The sequence below is a fragment of the Rhinopithecus roxellana genome, chromosome 1 (genome assembly GCF_007565055.1).
Source record: "Rhinopithecus roxellana isolate Shanxi Qingling chromosome 1, ASM756505v1, whole genome shotgun sequence".
Lineage (NCBI taxonomy): Eukaryota > Metazoa > Chordata > Mammalia > Primates > Cercopithecidae > Rhinopithecus > Rhinopithecus roxellana.
This window is the reverse complement of record NC_044549.1, coordinates 6,420,504-6,436,836: the sequence shown is the minus strand read 5'-3', so window position 1 is coordinate 6,436,836 and position 16,333 is coordinate 6,420,504.

The following is a 16,333-nucleotide window of genomic DNA, read 5'->3' as shown; positions in this document are numbered from 1 at the left end:
GGCGCCTGTAGTCCCAGCTACTCGGGAGGCTGAGGCAGGAGAATGGCGTAAACCCGGGAGGTGGAGCTTGCAGTGAGCTGAGATCCGGTCACTGCACTCCAGCCTGGGCCTGGGTGGCAGAGCGAGACTCCGTCTCAAAAAAAAAAAAAAAAAAAAAAAAAAAAAAAAAAAAAAAGAAAAACACCCTTCCCCATTAACACAATGCTTGTTCAGGCCACCGTTCTTATTTGTTGTACTTCTGCTAAATCCTTCTAACTCTCCCCTTTGCTTCTAATTATTCTCTTAGAATTAAGTGTCCAAAATAGAGCCATAATAATAAGTGTTGTGGGTTGAATTACATTCCTTAAAAAGATATGTTTAAGACTCCCAGTATCTGTGCATGTCAGCTTACTTGAAAATAATCAAGTTAATATGAGGCTGGACTAGATTAGAGTGAGCCCTCACTCAGTGACTGATGTCTTTCTAGGAAGTGGAAAATGTAGAAAGAGGGACCAATAGTGAGAATGCCATGTGATGATGGAGGCAGAAGTTGGATGCACATATAAGCCAAGGGGCAACTAAAGGTTGCCAGCACTCAACAGAGGCTAGGGAGAGGCAAGCAAAGATCTTCACCTAGAGCCTTCAGATCATGACCCTGCCTACCAACTCCTTGATTTCAGACCTCTAGCTTCCAGAAATGTAAGAACACCTTTCTGTTGTCTTAAACTCCCTGGTTTGTAATGATGTGTTAGGGAAGCCCTAGGAAACATACAATATGCAAAAATAAAAATTCAATCAAGGCTGTTTGTTGATTAACATCGTTCTGTAATGATTTCAGCATAGAGTAAAAAGTATTTTATGAAGCCTAAAGAACCCCACATGATCTGAATCCTACCTAACTTTGAATTAATCTCTTGACAATTTCCCTTGTTTTCAGCTTGCTACACTTTAGAGATGCAAGACTGTTTACTTTCCTCAAATTTGCCTCTTCTTCTAGACCCTCATACATGCTGCTCTTTCTGCCTGAGCATCACCCTTTCTCTCCCTCACCTCCACCATTATCCTGACTACCTTTTCTATTTCCTTATCTCATAGTCCCATTCTGTCAGGGAGACCTCTTGAGATGTCAAAACTAGTTTGGCTCCCTTGCTGTGTAATAGTATAGTACAATATTTATTCTAAATATTGGATTACTTTTCTCTTTCTTCTCTAATCTGCAGAGTCCATGAGAGGAGAGATAACATCCTTCCTGTGTTTTCCACTGTATTTCCTGTATCCAGCATGCTTTGCACATTACTACGGTTACTCTATTACCACTATCCAATCATTACTATTACTAATAAAGAGCCAACAATTGTTCAGTATTTATTTGTACCAGTAATTTTGCAAATAATTGAGAAAATATGTTACATCAGTTAATCCTCTTATCTAGTGGTGATCAGATGGGACTCACCATTATTTCTAAGCCACAGCTGAAAAAAAATAGTGAATTTTGCAATGGTTGAAATATGATTGCAAGGTCAAACTGCTTTGAATTGATAGGATGAAGTCTCATCCTAGTTGTATCTGAATTCAAAAGGCCATATTCTTAATCATTTGCTCAATAAATATTTGTTGATATTCCAACAGAGAGAGAAATACAAATAACAGCCAGGTGCTGAAATTAACACATCTGTGTTTGAGCAAAAATGAGACAGAGGTTTAACTTTCAGCAATAAAATGAAAAGGGGGATTTGTTGTACGTAAAGGCCAGATAAAGAAGCAAGTTGAAACAAGATAATTGAGATCCTATGATTAGATGGAAAGTGGTTTCTAGGACGGTAAGGCAGTCAGAAGCAGACTTTAGACACGATTTTCTCCAAAGATGCCAATCCATAAAAACACCATTGAACAGAATGTACATTGACTTAGTCCCATCAATTATACAGCACTTTCTGCAAATTTGAAAAAAAAAAACTTTCAAAGTTGTTTGAGGAGGCACAAGAATGTGCTGAAGTGCTTTAACATATATGTGTTATAACACGTATTTCATACAGCAGCTTACATTTGGTGATCACCATTGGCTAAATTTCTTCAAACTAATAGAACAGGATGTACCAGAAACAAAGAATGCATTTTACCTTCTATATTTTAAACTCTTCAGGAAAATGTCTAAGAAAATGTCTATTTTAGAAAGCAGGAGAAAATTCACGTGGCAGCATACTGCCCATTTTACACAATATTGATGCCACTTTGGACAGTGAAAGGGAATTAACATGTGAATCTTTCTCTGCATACACTTTTTAAATAATTTGAAATGAGTTGCCCCCTAATCCCACCACATGAATGTTGATGACAATATATTTAAAGAGTATCAGTTAGATAGATTGCCAAATTCCCAACCAAGTCAGGGAGTGCATTATCACCCACTCAAACTTTGATGGGAAAAAGCAATCACTTCTGATAATTCTTTAGATGATGAGAGAAAGTCCCAATAACTTCAAATTTGGAAGCCGAGCCTTCATAATTGACAGTTGATTTTACAGTGAAAAAGGAATGGAGAGAGAACTGACTTGCAGCAGAGTTCGATGAGTTATGGTTTAGCTGTTTTGAGTCTGGGCACCTGCAAGTATAAATGGCCATTAGAAAATAAATAACAGAATTGAGGAATCATCATGCGATATAGAAAAAAGGGCAAAAAAGAAAAAAAATAATCGAGTAATTATAGAATTCTACGTGTATATATCTTACAGGTTTGAAGTGCTAGAGAAAGACCACAACTAAGGGAAACACCTGGAGTTTGTTGGTTAAGTGTTCACAGGAACCACAGAAATATATCCTGCCCTCCAAGGGGGTGGAGAAAATAGCATACACAATGTAGGAACTGACTCAACATTGGGTTAAACCCGCAGTCAGACTCTAATAAATGGAGGAATTAAAGCCAAGAGACAAGGTACAGAAATAAAGGATAAGCAAAGTTAAGGTGAAATTTAAAGATGGTCACCAATAGTAAATACTAAAAGTGATCAAAAAGGACTGAAGATCGGTCAGGCACGGTGGCTCACACCTGGAATCCCAGCACTTCAGGGGGCCGAGTCGGGTGGATCACTTGAGATCATGAGTTCAAGGCAGCCTGGTCAACATGGTGAAACCCCATTTCTATTAAAATGCAAAAAATTAGCTGGGTAGCTGGGTAGCTGGGCATGGTGATAGGCGCCTATAATCCCAGCTACTTGGGAGGCTGAGGCAGGAGAATTGCTTGAACCTGGGGGGCAGAGGTTGCAGTGAGCCAAGATCACACCATTGCACTCCAGCCTGGGTGACAAGAGTGAGACTCAAATTAAAAAAATTTAAAAAACAAAAAACAGACTGAAGACTAAGAATCAGATCTTAGGTTTAGTATAAATCTAGATAGTTTTGGGGAAAGTGGTGTTGGGATAATGGTAAGAACTGAAACCAGGGATCAGTAGATTAAGCAGAAAATTACTAGGATGAAACTGGAAGGAGTGGCTGTAAACAACATGTTCTGAAATGTTAATATAAAAATGATATCTTAACCTATAAAAAGTAAGACTGATTTTGTTGATATTTCCTCAGTGGGTGTATACTCTAGAAGATCTTGTGTATATTCTAGAAGGTCTACATAGACAAAGGTAAGACATACTGGATGGGAAATGTATGCAAATAATTATGCCGGGATCTTTTAAGAAAGTTGTATAGGATATGGCCTCAAATATTAAATACTTGAAAAACAGAAAATCAAAGCATAATGGTGTGATAACATAAATTTATGAATAATTGAAAAATTAACTCAAAGCATCACGTTTTACCCCACAAATATATACAATTATTATTTGCCAATAAAAAGAATAAGTGAATATATTTATTGAAATTATTTAAGTATAAACACACATGAAATGCAGGTCCTTTTTTTAGGTTACAGAATATTGACTATCAGAGATTTGATTATAAGCTCAGTAACTACTCAACCACAATTAGCTGGTGCAGTTTAAAAGAACTCGTGGTATAAAAAAGGATCTTAACTTAGGCCAGGTAGCTAAGATATGCAAAGGAGAGAGGAAAAACAAGTCATTTCAAAAGTATACAAGGTGTGAGTAAAGGCAAGGAAATAAGAAATATAGAAAATAGGGGCCTGGGGAAAAAGAAAAGACTAACAGGAATCTCCTTACAGTACAGTCAAATTAGGAGAACATACGAGAAAAAGGTGAAGTGCTTCTAGAAAAATGGTTGATGAACAATTGAGGAATGGCTGTAAGGGATACAAATAGATTGGAAGGGTCATGTTTAACTTTTGATTAAACTTTAAATATATAGAAAAGGTGATATGATGAAATTGAAAAGTTTAGTACTAGAGATAATGTATCTTCTGTGCCTTGCAAAAAAGGTATCTGGGTGATTTAATTAAAGAGAAACTACAGTGCTGATGCCCAAACATATGCATAAGGGTCTTTCAGGATTCGTGTAAAATGCAGAGTCTGTGCCTTAGCCACAGGCATTCTGATTGGATAGATGAGGATACCCACAAATCTCAGTTTTTTAGAGCACTCCAGGTATTTCTTCCCCAGATGAGAGAGGTAGCCTTCTCCCTACATTTTGGAGACATTAAATTAGAAGGTTCAGAAAAAAATTAAAAAATAATAATAATAATAATAAAAGACTCACTTTAAAAGATGAAAATTAATTCCTGGGAGCAAAATTAACTTTTTTAATTTGATAGCAAAAAGGCAAGAGGATCATTTAACAAGCATCTCCAAGTATATTAAGTGTGTATATAAGAGAGCTGAGCAATTTTTCGCCATTTCTATTGTTGTCTACACAATAGGAAATTGACAAGGATTAAAGTAAAAACTCATTTGCAAGGAAAGATTTCTTCCCTTAAATAATGATTATAGGCCAGACTGTCATGAAGGGCATTTGGAGAATCTACACTCTTGTTTCGTCTTGCTTAATAATAATCACTTTAAAAAGTCTATCCATCCCAGCTATTTTGGGGTGGGTCCCTTCACCAATATTGGGAATAGGGTCATTGACCATAGAATATTTTGAAGTCGATTCCAACTTTATGATAGCAACATTTAATAAGGATATATTGCTCTTTGAGTAGGCTATGCAAGAGTCATTAACTGTGACTAATATGCTGTCCTCAAGATGTGCCAGAACAGCCTCATTAATCACATTAAATTGCTGCTAAAGACACTGTGTACATGAATGTGTGTGAGTGTGTGTATGAGTGTGTGTGTTTGTGTATATGGTCATTTATTAAACTCCTTTGGAGTTACAGAATAAAGACAATGACTTAATTGAACCCTGTCCATTGTTGACTTTTTCTCCCTTTTTCCCCAGCTTTTAAAAACTGGTCCAGTATCCAGGTAGCTGTTCTCCCGAGCCTGCATTTGTAAATGCTAAGCATTACAGAGCTGTTCCAGCAAACAGAGGGTGGAATTCCACCTGGTTCTCTCTCCCTGCTACAATGAGAGGGAAGCAGTTTCATTTCTGCAGCACCCCCCACCCCCCATGCTGTGACAAGCCATAAAAAAAAGACTGGCTAAAGTGACTACAGATGTTGTGTGAAATAGCCAGTATGTTTTCCACCTGTCTGTATTTGCCTAAGGGGTCAGGGACAATCAAATTAAAGCAATATGCAAGATGTGACAGATGTTGTCCTATTGAGATAAATCTGAGCAAGTTGCAGAAAGGTAGAATAAATGTAATACATAAAACAAAACACAGAAACCACTTTAAAGGGTGTCCTGAGAATAACAACATTTCTAAATAAAGGCCCATTACTTTATGCCCTTCCCTTCTAATTAGACCCATAATTGGACACTTTATAGTACCTAGTGGAAGCATAATTAGTCATTCTTTTTATAGCAGTGTAATTTGTTGGGAGTTAGATTGTTGAAGTGGAAGAAGAGTCATTTTGGAGACTTTTTATCTCTTTTTCAGGCAACAGGTAATGACATGGTGCATTGCCCATTTTGTTGAAAGAACTTGGGTGAAATGTTTCACCATCAAATTAATGTCCTTGGATCTCATGTTCCCCTCAAAATAGAGAATAGCATCTTCTGCTACCTCTGAGGCTAATGCTGAGTAATGAAACGGCCTTTCAATAACTTATTGACTAGGAACGTTGTTAACATGTCAAGATCAGGGAAAGGGGAGTTAGATGTGACATTATGATTATATATGCCTTGAAACAATACACCAATATGGGGCATTTTTCTTTTGTGTCACACTGGCTAGATGTCTCTGGTGAAATAGACAATATATGTTTTTGGGCAAACTTCCTTTTGGATCTTTATCTTTCTTTTTCTATCTTAAAAATACTTTATGCTCTGAGATCTCAGCACTGCCCCTGAAAATTATTAGACTTAAAAAATATGAGTTGGCCAGCAAAAGCATAAAACCAATCAACCATTGGACGTTAACTCTTTTGAAGGTTGTAAAGTCTTACAAGCCATGATGAAATAGCATTTACTGCATTTTGTGGAAAGAATAATGCGTTCCAATTTAAGTCATTTGTAAATACTTTCAGGGATGTAATGGAGCGTTGTGTGTTCTTGACTTTAAGACAAAAGTCTATTACGATTACCAGGGTATATTGTTCCCTTAATTCCATTGTCATAACATGACACATACGTCTGAATACAGTCAATCCACTGCTGGTCTCAGCGACTGCCAACAGCAAGTTGATTTAGATGGCAACCTATGTGGCTGCAGTGAAGGCCAATGGAAATTACAGAAACCATTTTTCTTCCTCTCCTGAGGTTTTCAAACTCTCAATCACGAGGCAAGTCAAGCACAGAAGAAGCCTAATTGAGAGTTGGATGCCTGCTACTTGTTGCAGCTTCCCTTCTTACTAACGCAAAGAGAGTATTTACTGTGGGCTTTGACACTTTTTGGAGTCATCCCAATGTAGGGTAGTATTTAAGTATTGTTGGTGTTTAGGAGGACTTTTCCAAGAGAACACCGATATTTTAAAATTTGACCTAATCAATCTGTGGTTTATCAACCTATTTGTTGAGTGCTTGTTATTTGTCAGGCACTGTATTACAACTAAACTTTCTCCTTCCTCAAATTCTGCCTGCCACAGGGACTCCAAAACTGGAATAACCTCATTAATGGTAATTTGGAACACACAACATTCCATTCGCATTCTCTCTCTCTCTCTCTCTCTCTCTCTCTCTCTCTCTCTGTCTCTCTCAGTCTCTCTCAGTCTCTCTCTCTTCCAGTCCTTCCAGGCCCAGGGTGTGTAAATCATAGTGCACCCCTGAGAGAAGGGAATGTACACAGAGGGTTTCAAGCTTCTCTTAATATTATTAGTGAACATCATGAGCATTCTGGGAAGCAGGCCTCCCCCCACCCCCCAAAAAAGAAACAGCATGGAGATGGGAAGTGAGGATGCCTCAGGCTAAAGAGATGCTAAGAGGACTGATTGCTCCTTGCTCCATCAACTAAGTCTGTCAATCACACAGCATATAGGAAAGTGTGCCTGCTACCACAGATGAAATGGAGGGCCTGATTTAATCAACACTAATCAACTAATTCAGGTGGAAATTTCAGTTCGATTGTGCTGATGTGTACACAATGACAATAGGCTAATTTTTAGGGCAGTTCAGGCATTAGAAGTTCCTTGGCTAACAAAATTGACTGATTTGTGTGTGCTGTGTGTTCTTCACGTGTGAAAGAACACCAGAGCCTTAAAACACATTTTGAAACGATGTTAAAAGTATACTTTTCCCAGAAAAACTATTGATTCTGAAATCATTTAATTCATATTAAATAAGCTGTTTCACTTACAATTTAGACCAAAACATATTTTTGTAATTATATTTTCATGAATGTAAATTGTGTGTATATTTTGCTGTACAATTGGCTGTTTGCATACAGTATCACTTACACTTACATACATGCTGTGTGCTTACATGAATAACAGGAAGAATCCTTAAGATTCAATCCAGACATATGACGGTAGTTGGACTTTGGATGATCTGTGTGACACAATTATAGCCTACTAGAAATCATTTTGTATACAATAAAAGAAAGACATATCATACATATGGAATTACAGAATTTTATGCCTCAAAGAGATCCTAAGAATCAGTTTCAAAAATGCAATATATGTGCAATAAAAATTTGTGGAATGAGGGAATTCAAACATCAAACTAAAGAAGTTAGAGATCCATATGTTCACATGAAATACTAAATTAAATTTAAATACAATTGACCTTGAATGTAAAGGTAACAATATATTTCCCTTTATATAGTTTGTTCTGCTTATATCATCACACCTTGCTTGCTCAAAAACCTTCATCCTTAGACTTTCAGACAAAACCTAGGAGTACATCAAAATGTTCCTGAAGAGGCGGGTTAGGATATTTTCAACTTAATGGTGATTTTTCTTTAATTATGGAAGAAATTATTAATTTTTTTCATGGAGGAGATGGGAAGGATGACAGAATCAAAAGAAGGTTCAAGTAGAACACATGAGAAATGAATAAAATTTATTTGTAGTTTGTAAATGAAGGTAACAGCACAGCGTTCTCCTTAAACATGCAAATAATATAAACCTATTGCCCACTGATAGCTTTACTTTACAAATCAAAGACAGGTATTATTAAATTAGATTATTAAAGGCTAAGAGTGCCTAGACATGACTGTAATGGGATGGATAACATTTAAACAGCTAAAGAAAGAATGTGTTCACTTTTGTTCTCTTTTGGTTCGTTGCCACAGATCGATCGATCGATCGATCTATCTATCTATCTATCTATCTATCTGTCTATCTATTTTTTTAATGTCGTCAATGCTCTGTTTACAGTGTTCATGAGAGAAGGTGCTGGAAAGTATTGATACCTAAGTCTGCTGTGCGAGATGAGTAGTTAAAAATTGAGACGCAGTATGCTTGAGGCCAGTGGCTCTCAATCCTTACAGACCCAGCAATTGATTTCTGTTGCTAAACTTTGTCTTATAACATAACTGGAAATAAAATTTTTAGCTAATAGAACTATTCTGTGTCTGTAAATTTATATATGTGTAGACATAAAATTGTCTAGAAAATAAGAGAGAAATTACTAATATTCAAAATAAGAACGAAATTATTATTATCCAATCCGCAGATGTAACTACACCAGATTTCAGAAGTTGACTAATGCCAAACCTCCTTTTTAAATAAATGTCTGGGTTTAAGTGAAGTAAAATAAGGAGGCATTCCATACATAAATGACAAGAAAATGAAAGTACACTTGAGCACTAAAAGACAAAATGATGTGATGATACGCAATAATACAGTAGATTTATTTTTAAGAAAAAATGTAAATAACATTAATTGAAGTGGGAGAATATGCCAAGACAAATTATAGAACATTACTATGGAGAAAAGTTGGCAATATAACATTCTATTTTGAAGTCCCATCTCATCTAGTCAGTATCTTATACTTTGGAAACTGTAACTTTCAATAGATAATTGAAAACACAGGGTTAATTGGACAAATAAACCATAATATAAGAGGTTACAGAAAAGTTGTGGATTGACATGAGGAAGAGGTAGAATAAAACCAAAAGAGATTTATAACTAATTTTGATTTATTTTTACAGCATAGATTGTTTTCATTGCTGCATTAAAAATATAAATAATGGCAATGTATAGAATGGCAATATAATAAATTATTTTTAAGCTGCCATTGCTAACAAAATTATACAAATGTTTGCACTTCTTTTGTGCTTGCAAATTTAGAAATAGTTTCTAAATATATTAAAAAGAGTTTCAAATATGTTAAATAATTTCAAGGGACAACCCACATTTTGAATAACGGATGTAACTCAGGTTGGTGACACAAAGCATAGCCATCAGTAACATGCTTTTCTTTATTTCTTTTTTTTCTTTTTTTAATTATTTTTTATTATTATACTTAAAGTTCTGGGGTACATGTGCAGAATGTAGAGGTTTGTTACATAGGTATACATGTGCTGTGGTGGTTTGCTGCACCCATCAACCCGTCATCTGCATTAGGTATTTCTCCTAATGCTATCCCTCCCCTAGCCCCTGACTCCCGACAGGCCCCGTGTGTGATATTCTCCTCCCTGTGTCCATGTGTTCTCATTGTTCAACTCCCACTTATGAGTGAGAACATGTGGTGTTTGGTTTTTCCGTTTTTGAGTTAGTTTGCTGAGAATGATGGTTTCCAGCTTCATCCATGTCCCTGCAAAGGACATGAACTCATCCTTTTTTATGGTTGCATAGTATTCCATGGTATATATGTGCCACATTTTCTTTATCCAGTCTATCATTTTAAAAAACTTTTGGTAAAGTTTTGAATAAAACAAGGTAAATTCTTCCCATGATTTATATACTCGTTTTATGTCAAGATTATTAACTGTATATTAAAACCAAGAAAGAAAAAAACACTTTGATCTAATACATAAATTATAATCAGATTATGTGCACAGACTTGATTATTTTTTGCTATTTTCTTTTTTCTTTCCTTTTTCTCTTTTTTTAGAGACAGGGTTTCACTCTATTGCCCAGGCTTGTATTCTGTGATGTGATCACAGTTCACTGCAGCCTCGTCCAAGCAATCCTCCTACCTCAGCCTCTCAAGCAGCTAGGACCACAGGTATGTACCACCACACCTACCTAATTTTTTTAAACATATTTTGTAGAAACAGGGTCTCACTATGTTGCTCAGGCTGGTCTCACACTCCTAGGCTCAAGCAATTTGGCCTCAGCGTCCCAAAATGCTGGGATTACTGACATGAGCCATTGCAATAGATGAGTTTTGTTTTGTTTTGTTTTGTTTTTTTAAACATGAGTGTCCAATGGAGCATTTGAAAATCATGAAAAATGAAGGAAAATACATTACGTGGACTCACCCTTAAATTTCAGAATTTCTAGAATCCCTGCTTTTTCCCAATTACTAGTAGTGTTCCCCAGTAATTTCAACAATGAAATATTTGTCTCAAATTTTCAAAAGCATCTCTATAGGTATTTCTGTCAATAGAACATTCACAATATGTTGTCAATAAACATTCATGTCATATAACTAAATTCCCTATTCATATTCTATGCTCTCCAAGAAGCTTTTGATAGCCTGGTTTTCATGTTGCCTTCCTGTAGGGATGAAAAGTTCTCATTAGGCCACATAGTAGCTCAGTACACCTCTTTTAATGGGTTTATATATTCCACGGTTTATATTCCATTTTCTAGTTTATATATTTTGGTCTCTCAATTTAGTCCATAGAAACTATCCTTTCCTAATTGGAGCCTGGACATCAACAAGTTTAAGTTTCTAGATACTTTAAAAGAAAGATAAGAACCAGATTCTGACCCATATGAACCTACCAGTTAATGCCACCATATATTTAATTCATGTATTTTCCTTCAAACTGCTGTAATACTAGCATTTAAAAAAAAATCAAGGATGCGAAAAATATAAAATATCAATTTTAACTATTGGAATTGATTAAGAAGTTAAACTTGCGGAAGTAATATTGATTCATGATTTTAGTATACATTTTAACTATTCTATTGATACAATTAGAAAAAAATACTATCTTTGCTAAAATAAAAGTCATTATAAAATTCTATATTATTAATAACTTTGTACTTATTTTGGTTTTAAAATGTTGTGTATTTAAAAATTAAAAAATCCCAGGGGAAATATATATATGTGTGTGTGTGTACATATGTATATATATATATATATACACACACGCAAAGTCTTCAGAAAAGCTGCAGACTGAAGTGAGTGAGGACATAGAAATAGCTTTGCTACAGCTTGGGAAATTTCCCTAAATGTCCTAAATGTGCAATGGAGTGACCCAGGTGTCCACCAGTTGTGGTGATAAAAATCTTGCTGTTACATTACTTCTAGGCTGTTTGAAAATATATGAGAGCAAATAGAAATAGCAATTAAAAAATATGTAAGACTGTTAGCCTAACAGACAAAACTGGCAGAGAAAAAACCATTTGCTGCCACAAAGAATAAAAATAATTGAATGCTTCAGATTTTAGCTGTCAGCACTCATCTGAGGCTATTTAATTGGAAGCAAGAGTCTACAAAGCAGAGATGCAAGAGAAGGCAAACAATTGCCTGTGGGGGATCTAGCCAGTGACACAAGGCTATGAACAGAAAAAGGTATTTCCTGATTCACGAGTTTTTAAAAATATTTAGGGCTTTAAAAAATTTCAACAATTTACAGTTTTTGAGACTAAAGTTTCTGGATATCTTTGTACTTAGAGAGAAATAATGTTTCTGAAATTATTTGGAATTTCTTGATAAAACTTAAGAATCAGAAAAACTGATGTTTTTCCAGTTATTAAGAGGGTGAAAATATCCTTACAATCGTAATAAAAAAAGTATTGCAAATTTTTATGATGTAATTTTATTTTTTATGGTCCAAAGGAAGATAAAGTTGACATCAGGTACTCTGTTTCAAATCAGGCAGTTTGAGTTAATGCACAGAATGGACATTTAAGAAGAACAGAAATCTTGTCTGTCATGTCATGGAGGGCACATAATATATACTTTCATATACACTAATATATACTTTTTGAATTAATAATCAGAACATGTGAATCCTTACAACTCAATCCAGTGAATTACTTCAAATGCTTTCCTTTTAAAAATACTCCAAGGTGTTATCATATTATAGCCTAACACCTAAATCTTTCTATTTATAATTTTCCTTTGGAAAATGAAAAACGTATTTGAATTAGAACTTAGACTTTTTTAAAAATTCTGATTCTGCCTATTCATATAAAACACTGTGGGTGATAGATTAAGCCCCTATTTTCATCCTGTCTCTCCCAGACCTTTACTATGGAGTCTACAAAGCTATAAACTCAATTGCTCACACTCCAACTTCCCAAAATTCCTTGTTGTAGGATGTGTTCTCACTGAGAAGCATAAGTCTGCGGATTCTGTCTTTTCCCTTTAACATTTCCTACTCCCTCCTGTCTGGAAAATGATGTGAGGCCTAGAAATATGGCAGCCTTCTTGTGATATGAGGCAAAAGAATGTGTATGTGGAGGCCTGAGAAAGAGTCCGGGTCCTTGTGGGCATAACTGAGAGTTAGTAACAGTCCTGGGTTGAAGACTTTCAAATTTGTTGTAATATTAGACAAAGCATCATGTATTTAAGCCTTTATCTGTATGGTTTCTATTACTTACAGATGAACCCATATCTAACTGATAGAGGTCAGGCATCACCCTGTTATCTATCTTTCATTGGATATGTTTCCTGGTCTGGGATTCCAAAGAGGCAGACTCTGAGCCAAGGACTCAGGTGAAATATTTTATTTCTGACATGATGCCAGGAAATATCCATGGAGAATTAAGAAGTATAACAAATGTGCAATGGAGTGATCCAGGTGTCCACCAGTTGTGGCAATACAAATCTTGCTGTTACATTACTTCTAAGCAGTTTGAAAATATTTGCGAGGAAATAGAAATAGCCATTAAAATTATGTAACACTGTTAGCCTAACAGGTAAAACTGGGAGAGAAAAAAATCACTTGTTGCCACAAAAACAAAACAATAAAAATAATTGACTACTTCAGATTTTAGTTGCTAGCACTCATCTGAGGTTATTTAACTGAGAGCATGAGTCTACAAAGCAGGGATACAAGTCAATGAAGAGGCATTATCCAGAAAGTTGCAATGTATAGCTGGAGCTCAACCCTACTGAAGAACTCTAAAAGGCAGGGTACAATATGTCTCAAAGTTATCCACACAGAGAGGCAAAGAAGCTCGCGTATTTGTTTACCATTTATCATCTATCAATGCTAGGTTGAGCACTATTTTTGGGACATTCACTCTCTAGCTTTAATTACCTTCCTTTGCACACTGGATTGGCATGCTACCATGGCAGAATAAAAAAGATGTTAGGCAGAGGGTCACAGCTGTTCATGGTAAGCAGCCTCCAGGGGAGGATGTTAGTATTAAGCACATAGGGGCATGGCACCAACAGCATATGCTAGAGTCCACCATTTGTATTAGTCAAGTGACTCATGCCCCAAGTTAAATACTCTCTAAATACCCTCTATTCCTGACTCCGATTTTTTCAACATGGTAGCATGTCCCAATTTCTAATAAAGAAGTGTAGAGTAGAAGACTTACAAGAAAAGTTACAGTTCCATCGCTGGGGTTACTAGTTACTCTACTGTTACTAATGTTGTAGTTGATATTCATCACTTCCTTCTCCCTTTCCCTCTGCATTCCACTCACCCTTGCTGCTTTTTGTTCATAGGGCAACTCATATACATTGTTCAGACTGTATATGAGACTATAGTTCCTAAAATTGTTGTTGTTGAGATTCATTGTTGAGACTATAGTTGAGACTATAGTTCAACTTCATTGTTGAGACTATAGTTCCTAAAATTGACCATATACACTTATCACTTGGTACGGTCACTGATATAGTTTGGATATATGTTCATGTCCAAATTTCATAATGAAATATAATCCCCAATGTTGGAGGTGGGCCTGGTGGGAAGGAGGTGATTGGATCATAGGGGCAGATTTCTCATGAATGGATTAGCACCATCCCCCTTGGTACTGTCCTCATGATAATGAGTGATTCTTCCTGAGATCTGATCATTTAAAAATGTGTAGCACCTCCCCCATCACTCTTTTGTTTCTGCTCTGGCCCTGTGACAAACCTGCTTTTCTTCAGCTTCCACCATGATTTTAATTTTCCTGAGGCCTCCCCAGAAGCCAAATACATGACAGCATCATTCTTCCTGTACAGCCTGCAAAACTGAATCAGTTAAAGCTCTTTTCTTTATAAATTACCCAGTCTTAGGTATTTCTTTATAGTAATGTGAGAATGGGCTACTACAGACACCCAAAGAAGTGTGCTCATACATTTTCTGAGTTCCTGACATACTCTTTCTTAAACCTATTACATAAAAATAACCCTATCTCCTAATGCTAATAAGGGACAGTTACTCAGTCTAGTAATATTCTTCTTTGCCTGTATACTAGTATTAGGAGACTAAAATTACCAGGTAGCAGTAATAGATCTAGGGTTAGTGGAAATTATTCTATGCTCCTTGATATAAACCTACCTCCTGCATTCCTGGAACCAGGACATCTAGTTCAGCAAAGCCTGTCATTGCAGGGATGGGAAGCACGAATTCTCAAAAGAGTAACTGGAAGTGATAAAGAGAAACACATCACTCCTACCTCCACCCCTTGGTTTCTGGCCCTATGCTTTCTACCTGTTTTGAAGCACAGTATTCTAGATCCTCCGAGTTCTCATGCCCAAGTCAGAACCCTAACTCTGCCTCTATGAAGCAATTCCAAAATTCTGTCTGGCTGGCAGCTTTCAAAGGGTGCAGTTCATGATGGGATTAGTAAATCCATGGTCAAGTTCCTATTGTCATCAATTTTTCGCCAGAAAGTGAAGGCAACCCCATATATAATCTCAAGAGAACAAATCCAATATTCTGTGAACCCCTGGACTTTGGTGGTGGTTGAAGTATTTTAGGCAGAAAAACTACCCTTATTGTAAATACTTTACAATACCAATAAGATGGATTGTCTTTTCCCAGAGTATATAGGAGGCTGAATGCAATCAACTTCTATGGAATAGGTGATATTCTATTGAAGGCATTATATCACTTTCAATTATATTCTTAGGAATTCACGCTTCCTACCCCTAAAACATTAGGCTCTGATTTTCTGAAGATCAGGATCTTCTTGTTGTCAATCTGACCTTAATGCCTATTACGATAGTTGTACCCATATCTCTGATAACTGACATGAAGTTCAGTTAGATAACAGGAATGTGCTCCAGTGGTCTGTAGCACTGTAGGGTGAATATTGTTAACAAAATTTAGTACACATTTTCAAAAAGCTAGAAGAAAACATTCTGAATGTTTACATGGCCTCTAAAATGATAGGTTGCCACCATTCTCATTGACAGTAGGGAATCCAGTTCCATAACAACATTCCCTGTCATTAAATAACCGCTATTTCTCAACAATACTGATGTCCTTCACTATCACAACCTCTCCCTCTTTACAGGAAGGAGTGCCCATTGAGCTCCACAAAAGAACAAAGTCAAGTGGCTGATTCTCTACTATTACATAGTAAAGACTTTCTAATACATATGACCAAGACTGTTAATACTTTCTCTAAAACTTAAGGTTCTGGCAAACCTATCTCATTTACCATGGGTGACTTTTTCCAAGTGCAAAGAAGCTATTCCAACAGAATATTAGGACCATCTTGAAAGATCTTTGCAAGCATCTTAATCTTGAATCTCAGGAGAGTGCCCTGTATCCATAAATTCTCCTTTACCCTGCCTTATATTCTGCTCCATCCCACTAGCACTATTACCATTAAGTT